This window comes from Bos javanicus, chromosome 14, assembly GCF_032452875.1.
Source record: "Bos javanicus breed banteng chromosome 14, ARS-OSU_banteng_1.0, whole genome shotgun sequence".
Lineage (NCBI taxonomy): Eukaryota > Metazoa > Chordata > Mammalia > Artiodactyla > Bovidae > Bos > Bos javanicus.
In genome coordinates, this window is record NC_083881.1 from 54,918,460 (window position 1) to 54,932,107 (window position 13,648).

Genomic DNA, 13,648 nt, shown 5'->3' on the forward strand with positions numbered 1-13,648 from the left:
TCCTTAGAGCTGTGAGCATATTTGGTTAAGGGCACAGATCCCTTCCTACCTCCTAGAGGTACTGCATTATCTCTATCATACAAACTGAAGCACGTGACCTAGAAAGACTTATATTATTTGAGAAGCATTAGGAATTTGGGTAAAATTTAAAGGAGTGACCATATTATGTTTCATGAAGAATGTTTCACAAAGGATAATTCTTAGAATTTATTTAGAGAAAATGTAATCTGAAGATTAACACATTCATGAAAAGGGAAAGATGAATCAAGGTGCTATGATTAATGCCCTAATTAAGCAGGATACAATATTCCATTGTAGTTAGTACCAGTGATTACATTTTCAGGGATTTTAAAAGTGTAGCTTTAGATTTATTATATACTTTCACAAAATAATTCCACCCAGTACATAAGTTGTATATTAGAAATACTGTGCTGCCTATTTTTAAATCCTTTTCTCCATAATGCCTCAGATTCTCTGTTTGATTTTGAAAATATTATATCAAAATATTATATTTTAAAACTGATTATTGCTGAATCCACTGTAAAATGGAGACCCACTGATGGTTTGCTTGACATTCTCCCAGAAAGAAAACAAAAGGAAAACTACTGGAGCAGTAAAAATTCCTGGAACTCAAAGTGGTGTTTGCAGAATGTAATGCTGTTTACTTTCACTCCCTTTTCGAGCTCAGGAATCACTCTTGCTGAATGTGGATGAACCCAGGGGACTATCATTTCATACTCACACAGCTTTGTTTGCGTAACTCAATTCTACATTTATTCCTGAAATTTTCTCCACATCATCACCTTCTCTCTGACTGACTTTAGCATGAGCAGTGTTACCAGCAAAAAAGAAAAAGTTGGTCAAAGCAAAAGAAAGAGCCCCAGACAGATCTTAAAAAATATATTTGGCAAACAGATAAAATTGTTAATTTCAGCCATGAATCATTCTTTCCAAGACCCATTTCCTGGATCAACCCTTCTTCCCAGGAGCCCTGTCTCCCACTAAGGCCATAATGCTGTACATGAAAATCGAAAGTAAATATTGATCCTTGTGCCATTAACTAGCTGAGAATTGAGTGGCACAAGCGTCTAATGACCGGTGTCTATAAACCTACCTTTTGATCTTCAGTCTTGCATCCTGCCTGCAGATAAGACTCTCTCTGTTCTGGGGTCTCATCTTCCTGCTTGGCAGTTCCCCAAGGTTTGGGTTGGTGCCTTGTCATTCTTTACTTTCCTCTCCTAAGAGCCCTGGTAAAACCCCATGATGGCTTTTGAGTGCTGTGCTGACTAAAATTGACAGGAGCAAGGTCTTTGGGGTGGGGCGTGAATGATGCTTTCAGAGGTCAGTTGGTGGATGAGAAATAAATGGGTTTAGTACTATGGGGAGTATTAAAGCTGCAGGCAGTGAAGTTGAGAATGTAAAACACGTCCAACCAGCAGGGGGAAATAGCTGGTTTTAATCCAGCCACTTTAACGCTGAAGCTACAAAATATGTTGATTATCATGGCAGTTAAGTGAGAGACTGCACATGACTGTGTACATGCAAATCGTAAAAATACCATCCACTGCTACAGTGAAACTCAAATAATGTAGAGATATCTGTTACTGCCATAACTTCCTAACTTTATTGTGATCATTCTGCATTAGTTTGTTTTCTTTATTATAAATCATCACCTTTTACTAACGAGAAAGAGGAATTCTTACAATCTGGTAGTTAAATGGGAGAGAATGCTGTTGCTCAATCACAATGCAATTTAATTTGAAAATTACAGTTTTAAAACTACAAACTAGATTCTTTCCCTAAATCTGTATCAAAGGCTGTATAAATTATGAAGAGCATCATATATCCTAAGATACTCAGTTTTTAAAAGAATAGTTCATTGAGTTTATATAAAGTTAAATTTACTTATTATAAAGGATTATCCTTTATTTTGAGAGTCTGGCTTTCCTATCATTTGTATTATAACAAAAAATCCTGACAGTGGTTGGAGTTATACTTCAGCAAAATAAATGACAACTCCATATTGAAATGTCCTCCACCCTCACGTTTTTCCTTTAATTTTGCTGATCTATGAAATTAAAAGCCTGCACTATTTTCAGAGTGACCTGTCCATTTTTTACCTACTTTCTTCCTTCTCTCTCTCCACTGCCTTCTCCCTTTCCTTCCCACGGGAGCCTTGACAAGGAACATTTAATGATTTGAGATTCTGTATGCTAATTTGTCTGTTGTCTTGATCTCATTTCACAGGGAAGAAGTTGTCTGTGACCTTTTGCAATTCATTTGGGGTGTGTCCCCAAAGAGCTCTTCTCTTAATGGCTTCTTACTAGCAGAATTTCTCTGAAGAGATGCATATGCTTTGTGCGTTTCGTCAGCACGTGTGTTTTTGCACTTGGACATCATCCTCCTGTTAAAGGAGTCTATTCCTTACAGTTTGTATTTGAACTTAGTCACTGTGACCTCAGGTGGGCGCAGTTAGGTTTATATTGTGTTGGAGGCCAGGCCCTCTTTTGTGTGTATGGCAAAGAAAAAACTGCATTCTTAAAAAATGTTGACTAATGCTTTCTTTAAAAAAAAGTACCTAAGGAAGTACAGTTTAAAAAGTTAAAAAAAAACAAAACCCTGCTTTTATGTCCTCTCTTTTATTTTTTGTCAGTTTTTTTAACCAATGTTTTCTCATAAAATCATCCTGTCTTCCTTCCCTCTCCCTGCCCCCTCCCCATTTTCTTGTTTTAACATGCCCATGAGAAGTGACAAAAACCCACATCTGTGATTTGTGTTCTGGGTGTGGCCCATTGAATCTAGGCCTCTGTCCATTTTTCTCTCCCTCCACCCCCCGCCTTTTTGTTGTTGTTGTTAGGGCGTTGTGCTTGTGTGTTTGTCATTGTGGCCACAACTCCAGCCACTATTAGGAATTCTAATGACCTGGGTAAGTCAGTCACTTACAGCAGTCACCTGACGTGATCAGCAGCATGCCACGCAGTTCTCTTTGCTTAGTTGAGGCAATAATTACCCCGTGCAACTGGGAGGCAGATGGATTGCTGGGCTTTTAGGCTAGTTCTCCTTGGGGCGCCTTGTAAACATGGCAGGTGGGGGAAATGATGCATACAGCACACCGATGGTTTTATGGGAGACCAGTGATTGCTCTGAGTTATTTCCATGTTTCTAATGTGCACACAGTCAAGTGTATGGCCTAACCCATTAAAAAGCGTGTCCCAGATCAATCAGCCGAACGGACAGCATCTGAGAAACTGATTCTTTGCAGTCTAATTCTGAGTAAGGTGTTTGCAGAAATAACTTCGGTAGTTACAGTGGCTGAGAAGAACTCCGTCTTTGGGTGCAGTGACCTAGAGGTAATCATTGTGGCTGTTTGTGGGAAGAACAATTACGGCAAATTACAACCTGACTAGTGCCCTGCCGAGGCATGATAATGCCTCCAAAAATCTGCTTTGCCTTGCCAAACAGAAATATTTCTGCTATGCTTTTGTCCAGTTGAGGAAACTTGGCATCTGGATAGAGTAAGCCTTTGAATATAATGATCAGAATTGAGATGAAGTGATTAAACTGAAGTGAGCTGCAGTACTGAATTACACTATAATTGAATGACTGCCAACGTGCTGTGAAGAAAAAAAAAAGAACAACTAAAACCCTAAGAATTTAGTATCATTTTAATGAGCATGGGACCTAGGCTCTGTGGCATGATACATATTTCTGATGCTTAGCTGCCTCAGCCTCAGAAGTAAGTACCTAATGAAACAGCTCGCAAATGAAGGGCACATAGACAGTGCTTCTTTGAGGATGCGGTAACTGCAATTAGAGGGACAAGAACAAAAGGTTTTGCCATTTAATAAAAAAAAATTACTCAGTGTGAACAGTGAAAGGTTGGAGTTGGACCATGCCTGAGAGCAAATTGTGGTACTTACTGTGAACATCCTTCATGCTGTAGAATTCTCACATCTATGACGTTGTTTATCACTTCAGAGTGTGGTGTTTGTCTACAGTCAGATGCCCAGGAAAGCTGGTTTAAAATGCAGATGCCTTGGCACTATCCTAGCTTGTTATGCCAGGATGGAAGGGCCAAGGAATCTGTATTTTATAGACCTTCTGGATGACTTTTACCTAGTGAAGCCTGAGCCTCTCTATTTTGCGGTCTGCGTGTGTTTAGGGATTTTGTATGAGGGATGTGAGGGGTATACCCCAGTGGCATCCCAAGATGAACAGGGATCAAAGACGGCAGAAGTGGTGGCTAGACAAGCTGTTTAAACCCATGGCATGGGACAAGGAAAATGCTTCCACAGTTCCTGGAAATTACAGCTTCTCAGTCTGTATTTACAATTCTCATGTCCTTAGTCTTAGCGATAGTATTATTTATGTCTACGTAGTGGTCTTAACTTGTGTTCAGATGGTAGAGAAGTTAAGGGGAGGAGAAAGCATTTCTTTCCTCTATTTTCCTGGATAACCTTCTTTCTGGATATACTATCTGTGGCCAGACTTTTAATTCTTTTGCATTTACTTATTTTGGCATTGGGATGATTTGAGGTACATTGGAAGCAGTTGTACTGGGTACAACATGAATGTGCCCTAAACACCCAGTAGGTTCACTGAGAGGGATGGGGAAAAAAAGAGAAACTGAGGCCTGGGAGTAGCAAGACATTCAACTTTTTGCAAACTTCCATAAAAACGAATTAATCTAATAAGCATTTATTCAGTGCCTGCTAAGGGTCAGGCTAAGGGTACAGAGATGAATAAAACACAGGGATTGGAAAAATCAAGTATTTTACTGCCTTCACTCTGATAAAATATCAATAAATGGGATGATATGTGTGGAGGCATTTCCCACACAACTGCCTTTATCTCAGTGATTTTGTATCTGTTCGTTTTTACCCACACCCACTCGACACACACACTCCTTCCTTGTAGTTTGAGTTTGTTGCTCTGTTTATTATCTGCACGGGCCTCTCACATTTCATAAGCCCAAGGGTTCAAAGGAGTAGCATTTGTTAGTGTGGTGTAGTAGATAAACATGAGCCTTGGCATCCACGGACCTGAGTTAAAAGCATGAAATAAGATTAGAAAGGTGAGCAGGACCAGAGCAGGAAAGGCTTTGTTCACCTTGTGAAAAACTTGATCCCTGAGGTCCAAGGTCCGTACAGGAAGTGAACCCGTAACGTAAAGAGTGAGGCCACCTGGCTAGATGACAATAGGTTTGGACTCTAGAACTGGACAGTGTATGCCCCTTCTAACAATAGTCAGAGTTTTAAAAATTCAGTGCTTTCCCCCCCCACTATATGGGTCAGATAGCATACGTAAGTAGCTGGATTTGGCTCTTGGACTGCTGTTTTGCAATTCCTTAACATCCTCCAGAGCCACTGAAGGGTTTTCCCCAGGGAAGGGTTTTCTAGTTTATGACTAGATTTATAATTTAGAAAAATCTTTCTGATTACATGTGGGAGATTGGATAGGAGGAGACAGAGAATGATGGTGAGAGCCTGCCTGGTTTGAAGGCCACTGTGGTGACAGTCTAAGTGAAAAATGATAAAGTAATAAGTGTGAGGACTGAAGCCAGAATGTGTGTGTCTTAGTCACCAGTTTCAAGCGGAATGCGTCTAAATTTCCACTGGATGGACCCAGATGAAGTAGCAGGACTGGGGAGGAGGGTGAGTCAGGTGAATGAACTCAGATTAGGCTTTGCTGCACTTGAGATAAAGGTCTTGAGCTGTGAAGAGAAGTCAGAGATGTTAGTAGCTGAAGTCAGTCAAGGGGCTTGACACAGGTTTCCCTGCCATCTTAAAGTAAAGCATTGTGTGAAACCTTTTGTGAACAGAAATGGCATAAAGCGAAGAAGTAGTCACCTTCGGACATGTCTGGTAATAGAAATTGTTAGCCACTCAGTCGTGTCCGACTCTTTGTGACCCCATGGACTGTAGCCTGCCAGGCTCCTCTGTCTGTGGAATTCTCCAGGCAAGAATACTGGAGTGGGTTGCCATGCCCTCATCCAGGGGATATAATTGGTTTATTACAGGAAAGAAACATTCCTGTCCAGAGGAGTTCAGTGTCTAATTATCAGAGTCATCGGTGTAAGGGAACAGGCCCCCAGTGCTGTGACAGCTAGAGGAGAGCTCTCTTGCTAAGAAAATCAGAAAATATCCCACTCCGGAGTTGGTACTTGGAAGCCAGGAAGGAAAAATAGCCATCCCGTTTATGTTTTATTTAACTGTGTGTGTATATGTAAGTGTGAGAAGTGTGGGTGAGGTGCATGTGTGTAGTGATTGGTTTGTGTATGTGTATACATCTGTATGAGTGTGTGAGGTGTGCACACATCTGTGTGCCTGGTGGCAGGAGAGGTGGAAGGCTGGCGAATCAGCAAAGCATTCTGGAGGAGGTGATGCCTAAGCTCTCTGTTCATGCAACTCCAGTCAGGTTTTCCTCCTTCTTTCCCCCTGAATTGACACCTGTGCAATTCTCAGGATCCTCACCGCACCACCAAACCTAACGGTGGATTCTCCGTCTTCACCTCTTCATCCCACTGGATTCCCATCTCAGTATATGGCACCCACTTCGTCTAGATAACAGCATTCCAGTTCAGAGTGAAGAAGGAATTCAGGACAAAGCCACATACCCACATTTCCCAGGACTCAACTTGACCCAGGCCAGCCCCCTGCCCCACCACCCAGGTGGTGGATTTTACTCTGAAAAAGCCCAGAGGAGACAAGACTGCTGGGTGCACCTGTACTGTTAGCTGGCTTTGCTAGCACTCACGCAAGGTAACTGCACCAAACCTCTGCTGCCCTAGGGCTTGGACTGTGGCATCTCCTGCTTTGGAGACACTGTCGGGCCGCATGTCTCTCGGAGCAGAGACCTTCCCAGCTGCTCCATTCACTGCTGGGTGGTCAAGGTGCCCGTCCTCTGCTCATTGCCCGGGTTATACTCCTCCTGCTGCAGGAGGCCAGTCATGTCAGGCTGACTGCTGTCTCTTTTTAGAGAACCCTAACCAAACTTCCTAGTGCTCATCATGGGGGCTCGCCCAGCTCTCACCTGCACCTGGTAGAAACCCGTCCTTCAGCTTTTCCCTGCTCAGTGTGAATCTTCCCAGCACGCCTCCTTCCCAGCTGGCCCTGCTTCATTCTCTTCTCTTTAGCCTGGGGTGGTCCCTGAATCAGGTGGTCCCTGATTCCTTTTAGGTGTTGACAGAGCCCTCAGAATTCTTGAGACCCTGTGGACCCTAACCTGCCCTTCTAGTTGTCCTGAGGTGTGTGTGAGGGTTATTTATTCTTTAATGCTAATGATTATATGTTTTCAATTCAAAACTAAGATCTATGTGCAAACACATATGTCAGAGTAGATGTAATAACACTTACATTGCTTTTTGCCAAAGTGAGATCCTGCTTTAGTGACCCGTGATCCTTTCTAAGTAAAAATATTTATCAAACACCTATTGTGGACAAGGTGCTATCCTAGGAGCTGAACAACAGTGATGAACAACCCTGACAGGACTCCTGCCCTCCAGGAGTGTGTATTCTAGGCGGTACCTGTACCTGTCATTGCTTGTCAGTACATAGAGGTGCCCCCATTCACTGTACTGACAGCTAGGGTTCCTCTGGATCAAAGGCTTCATTTATTCAGCCATTCCTCTGTGGATGGACATTTCATCTCTGAGGCTGACTTTTCAAAATTCAGAATTTCATTTATTGAATGTCACTGAAATGAACTTTATTCCTGAGCATCTCTCTCTCTTTCCTGTGTTTGTATCTTTTTTAAAAAAACTAATACCCTGATTCATATATATTCTCTAAAACAATTCTTTTGTTTTCAGATAGAAAGATCAAGATGTAGAAATTAGACTGTATAATAAGCATTGTTTTTTCCTTAACGTACTTCAACATTTCTCCATTTCAATGCTTTGCTGCATCTGATCATCGCTATCTTCAAATGCTCAATGTGAGAAAAAATAGAAAGGAAGGGGAAAAGATTTGCATTGCTACAAGAGTGTCTGCCTCTGTCCGTGGAAGTTTTCCAGGCAAGAAATACTAGAGTGGGTTGCCATTTCCTTCTGCAAGGGATCCTCCCAACCCAGGGATTGAACCTGCATCTCTTACATCTCCTGCATTGGCAGGCAGATCGTTTTCCACTTGTGCCACCTGGAAAGGGGTTTGCTACAAGAGAGGTCCCTGTAATTCAGGTGTCCTAAGAGTGGTTTCCCTGGTGGCTCAGATGGTAAAGTATCTGCCCACAATGTGGGAGACTGGGGTTCGATCCTGGGTCAGGAAGATCCCATGGAGAGGGAAATGGCAACCCACTCCAGTACTCTTGCCTGGAAAATCCCATGGACAGAGGAGCCTGGTAGGTTACAGTCCATGGGGTCTCAAAGAAACTGAGCAACTTCACTTTCTTTCTTCAGAGTGGTTTCGGGTTTCCTTGTTATAAGGTTTTCAAGAGATCAAAAGATAGCTTCCTTGTCTGACTCTCTGTGTGTCTCTTCTTTCCGTCCTACCTGCCAGCTCCCCTCCTGCCCTGCCTTTCCCTGTCTGCTATCTTCTCCCAAAAAGGAACCTTAAAAAAAAAGGTCTTTATAAACCCATGATTTAGAAGCTGCAAATAAACTCCTATCACTAAGGAGAGGGAAGATCAGAAGCATTAGTAACATCCCTATTTTGGAAAGATCATAACCCTGTGAAAGAAAGAGCAGGAGAAATAAAAGCTTGCGAGACAGAAGAACTCCACCCCCCACCTCCCAGGGCTCACCTGTCTCCTGGCAGTGACTGAGCCAACCTGGTTCCCAATTTCAGCATCGGTTGCTCCCTCACCCAAACGCCTAGATAAATGTGTCATTATGCTACGCTGACTATTTGGACCAACTTGTTTTCCCTTCTAAATTCCCCCCGTGGTTGCTCCTACAAATGGGACAATTTGGCGTTTGGTGGAAAACCAAGTAGAAGCCTTCATTTCAGAGAAAGCACAGGTCCCGTGAAGAGACCAGCTTGCCTCACCTTGCCTCACTACATAACCTCTTTTGCTGCCCAGGGCTGCACCAGAATGACTTTTATGGGAGCACTCGAGGCTCCAGAATAGCTCAGAAATCCCGGGAATGTTTATATGGGAAATGATTATTTTGTCTCCAAGAAACCAGGGAAACTTTCATTAAATAATTTCTCTGTTTTCTGCTTGGTTTTTGTGAACGTAGGTTACGTGTCTTAGTGGAGGTGTTTCATTCCAATTGCTCTAACAAGTTCACCTCCATCAGCACATACATATGCTTTTGTTTACACATCCTTCAGAGTAAATGAGCTCCCTTTGACCCCCTCATCGCCTTGCAGCTGCCATTCTACTTCCCTGTTCCTCTTCACGAGCAGAACTTCACCAACATCCTATCTCTGTAATCTGTCCTTGTCAAGCATGGGGGTGACCACATTAGCAGATCTGACATTCTCTTATCTGCCGTCATTTTCCTTGATTTCCCAGCATGAGTCAATACAGTTGAACAAGCCTCTTTCTTAGGAAAGATTTTCCTCCTTGGCTCCTTCGGGCCCCCCTTTGAGAGTTCCTGTTGGCTCCGTCCTGCCCCTTCCCGCCTCACCGTGTCCGGATGCCTCAGTCCTCAGTCCTCTTCTCTTCCTGCCCTCCCCAAGGGCTCAGATCTTTACATCCCTCACTTGTAGGATGGTGATGCTCTCCAATCCAACCTCTCCTCTGAGCTTTGTGTGCGCACAAAGTCACTTCAGTCATGTCCAACTCTGTGCGACCCCATGGACTGCAGCCCGCCAGGCTCTTTATCCGTGGGATTCTCCAGGCAAGAATACTGGAGTGGGTTGCCACAGCCTCCTCCAGGGGATTTTCCCCACCCAGGGATTGAACCCTTAAGTCTCTTGCATTGGCAGGTGAGTTCTTCACTGCTAGCGCCACCTGGGGAGCCCCCTCTGAGCTTTAGGCTCACATATCCAACTGCCTATTTGATATCTCCAGTGTCCTGGCTAATTTGTGCCTAAGATTTAGCATATAGCAGAAGCAGACTTCCTTTTTTGCGGGGGAGGGTGAGCTGGGTCTTCCTTGTAGCATGTGGGCTCTTCATCGGCTCTTCGTTGTGGCCTGCGTGTTCAGTAGTTGTGGTACACGTTTGATAGTTGTAATACGTGGACTCTTTATTTGCCGCACATGGGCTTAATTGCCTTGCAGCATGTGGGATCTTAGTTCCCTGACTGGGGATGGAACCTGAATCTCCTACATTGGAAGGCATATTCCTAACCACTGGACCACCAGGGAAGTCCCATCAAAACCAGAATTCTTAATTTCCCCTTCTGTAAACTCATAAACCCATTTTTCTCCAACTCAGAAATGACCACCATATTCTCTGTTGCTTAAGCAAAGAACCTGGAAGTATTCTTGACCTTCTACTTTTCATTGTCATAACTAATGTATCCCCAATCCATCTCCTTTTCTCAGTTTTTACTACTACTCCCTCAGTCAAACCACTGTCTTCTCTCATTTCCACTATGCAGTGGTCTCCATGTGGGTTCACTGCTTCCATGCCTTCATTCCTAAAGGGGTTACACAGCATGGGTGTTCAGAAGGAGACTCTGGAGTTGACCTCTTTGAATTCATACCCGCAGCTTACTGTGGCCTCAGGGAAGTGGCTTTGTAGTGCTAGTTTTGTATGCCTATCTTATTCAGTTCAGTTCAGTTGCTCAGTCGTGTCTGGCTCTTTGCAGCCCCGTGGACTGCAGTACATCTTGTTAGCGCCTGTCTCCAAGAGGATATTAGATTAAGTTAATTAAATTGCATTAAAGGTTTAGTGTTCTAAACATGCCTGGTTCTTAGTAGGCACTCAATAAATATTAGTGAGACCTAATATCACTAATATAGCTGTTCTCCACAGGCCAAATGATTGTCATTTCTTGCTTAATGCGTATGATAGCTTCCATTGCACTTGAGATAAACGTAGGGTTCTTGCCTATAGTCGTGCGCATGCTCAGACTTCCGCCTCCTTCAACCTCCTCATCAGTCCTCGGCCCTCACATTTTTCTGGTCTCTTCTCAGGTTCTTCAGTGTACCAGACTCCTTGTTGTTCCCTCTCCCTGGAGTTTTCTCTCCCCTGCCTTTTCCATGATTGGCTTCTTCTCATTTTTTTCATCTCAGTTCAAATTACCTCTTTAGGGCCTTCCATGACAATCTGTCTAATGAAATATCTTCCCACCTCCCACCCAGCTACTCTAATATCACCCAGTTTGTTTTGTTAACAGTACATCACAATCAAAATTTCTTCCCTACGTGGTTTTTGTTTTTTTTTTTTTTTTTAGCTTGCATATCAACTCTCTCTACCTCTAGAATGTCAACTCCTTGAGGACAAGGATCTTAGAGTCTTGGTCATCATTACATTTTCAATATCTTGAGGACTATCTGCCACACAATAGGAAATCAGTAATTATTTGTGGGATGGATGGATGGATGAATGAGATTCTTACACTTCAACATTGGCAATTGTTTAGTGTCACATTGTATAATGCTGAAGCAAATTTAGGGTGGAGCCTTGTCGACTTCTGAATTTTCACTCCAAAAAGATGCTGAAATTAGGTGAGGGAATAGAATTGCAAATTTTGCTACTGAAAACCTACAGTGCAAAATTATCTGAGCAGCATGCATTAAACGGTCACTGTGTTGAAGCAAAACACTAGAAACAGCTTGAGTTTCTTGCCTCAAATTTTGTGGTCTGTTTATAATGAGATGGCTTCTTTCTAGCAGCTTCCTTCGTCTGTTTTTAATTTGAGCATTCCCCAAATTTCTGCTGTTTCCTCTTGGAACAAACATAGGTAGAAAAATTTAGAAAACAGCTCATGGTGGTGAGAAAGACAGGGACTTCAGAGTCAGACAAACCTGAGTTTGAATCTTTGAATTCATCCCTTATTAGCTGTGTGACTGGATTTCTTACCCTGTCCAAGCCTTAGTTTTCCCATCTATAAAAATGAGATATTATTAAAATTATATATAAAACTAGTATTCTTGGACATGAGAGCTATGTTACTTTTATCTTACCTATATCCTTTCAGAGCATTTGAATAGTTTTTAGTAAGAATTTCACAGGGTTCAGATTAACCATGAATTTAAACTATGACATTTTACTTGTTTCCCATTAGACTATCTTCAGAAATGTCAGTGTCTGGAGCAGTAAATTATTGTTCAGTTGCTCAGTCATGTCCGACTCTTTTCAACCCCATGGACTGCAGCATGCCAGGCTCATCTGTCCTCCATTATCTCCTGGAGTTTGCTCAAATTCATATCCATTGAGTTGGTGATGCCATCCAACCATCTCATCCTCACCCCCTTCTCCTCCTGCCTGACCAATAAATAGTAAATATTTCCTGAGCAGTAAATAGTAACACCTATAACAGTGTCTGGCACATGGTAGATACTCAGTAAATATTTGTTGAGCAGATGAGTAAGTTGTCTGTAAACGCCTTTGTCATGCATGAGAATCAACTAGATTTCTATATAGTTTGATGTTTCTTTAAAATGGAAATAATTCTTCCTCCAAATTATGCAACTGAACATTGAACAGCATCAAACCATAACTGAATGTTTCAAGACCTTATGGCACAAAACCACATTTTCCTCCGCCTGCTGTTATTTTTAAGTTCTTCTGGAATTGTTTAGTTCAGCATTTTGGAAAACCAATGAGCTCTAATATCTAAATTCAAAAATGAACCAGAAGTTTTAAAGATGTTCCTTGGACTTTGAAGAAATATTTTATCAATAATCTTTAGATTACTAGGAACTTGAAGTTGGGACTTGGTCATCATAATTGTCACCAAACGTGTTGGATAGCACTGGCTGTTGCTGCTGCTACTGCTGCTAAGTCACTTCAGTCGTGTCCGACTCTGTGTGACCCCATAGACGGCAGCCCACCAGGCCCCGCCATCCCTGGGATTCTCCAGGCAAGAACACTGGAGTGGGTTGCCATTTCCTTCTCCAATGCATGAAAGTGAAAAGTGCAAGTGAAGTTGCTCAGTCGTGTCCGACTCCTAGCGACCCCATGGACTTCAGCCCACCAGGCTCCTCCATCCATGGGATTTTCCAGTCAAGAGTACTGGAGTGGGGTGCCATTGCCTTCTCCGCACTGGTTGTTAGACACCTTAAATATCAGTAAATGTACACACACTTAGGCAATCCTAATATTTTTAAATGTGGGTTATATATATATATGGGCTTCCCTGGTAGCTCAGCTGGTAAAGAATCTGCCTGCAATGCAGGAAACCCAGGTTTGACTTCTGGGTCAGAAAGGTCCCCTGGAAAAGGGATCGCCTACCTACTCCAGTATTCATGGGCTTCCCTGGTGGCTTAGACAGTAAAGAATCTCCCTGCAGTGTGGGCAACCTGGGTTCGATTGCTGGGTTGGGAAGATCCCCTGGATGAGGGCATAGCAAACCACTCCAGTATTCTTGCCTGGATCTTGGCGGGTTACAGTCCAGGGAGTGGCAAAGAATTGGACATGACTGAGCAACTAAGCACAGCACAGCACATATATATGTATAGGGGCTTACCAGATGGTGCTAGTGGTAAAGAACCTGCCTGCCAATGCTGGAGACAGATGCAGGTTTGATCCCTGGGTTGGAAAGATCCCCTGGAGGAGAGCATGGCAACCCATTCCAGTATTCTTGCCTGG

At 42.9% G+C, this 13,648-nt stretch overlaps 1 protein-coding gene across 6 annotated transcripts in view; it reads left to right on the forward strand.

The window, feature by feature from the left end:
- Positions 1-13,648, forward strand: part of SYBU (syntabulin) — a 130,719-nt gene that overhangs the window by 47,570 nt on the left and 69,501 nt on the right. The window lies entirely within an intron of this gene.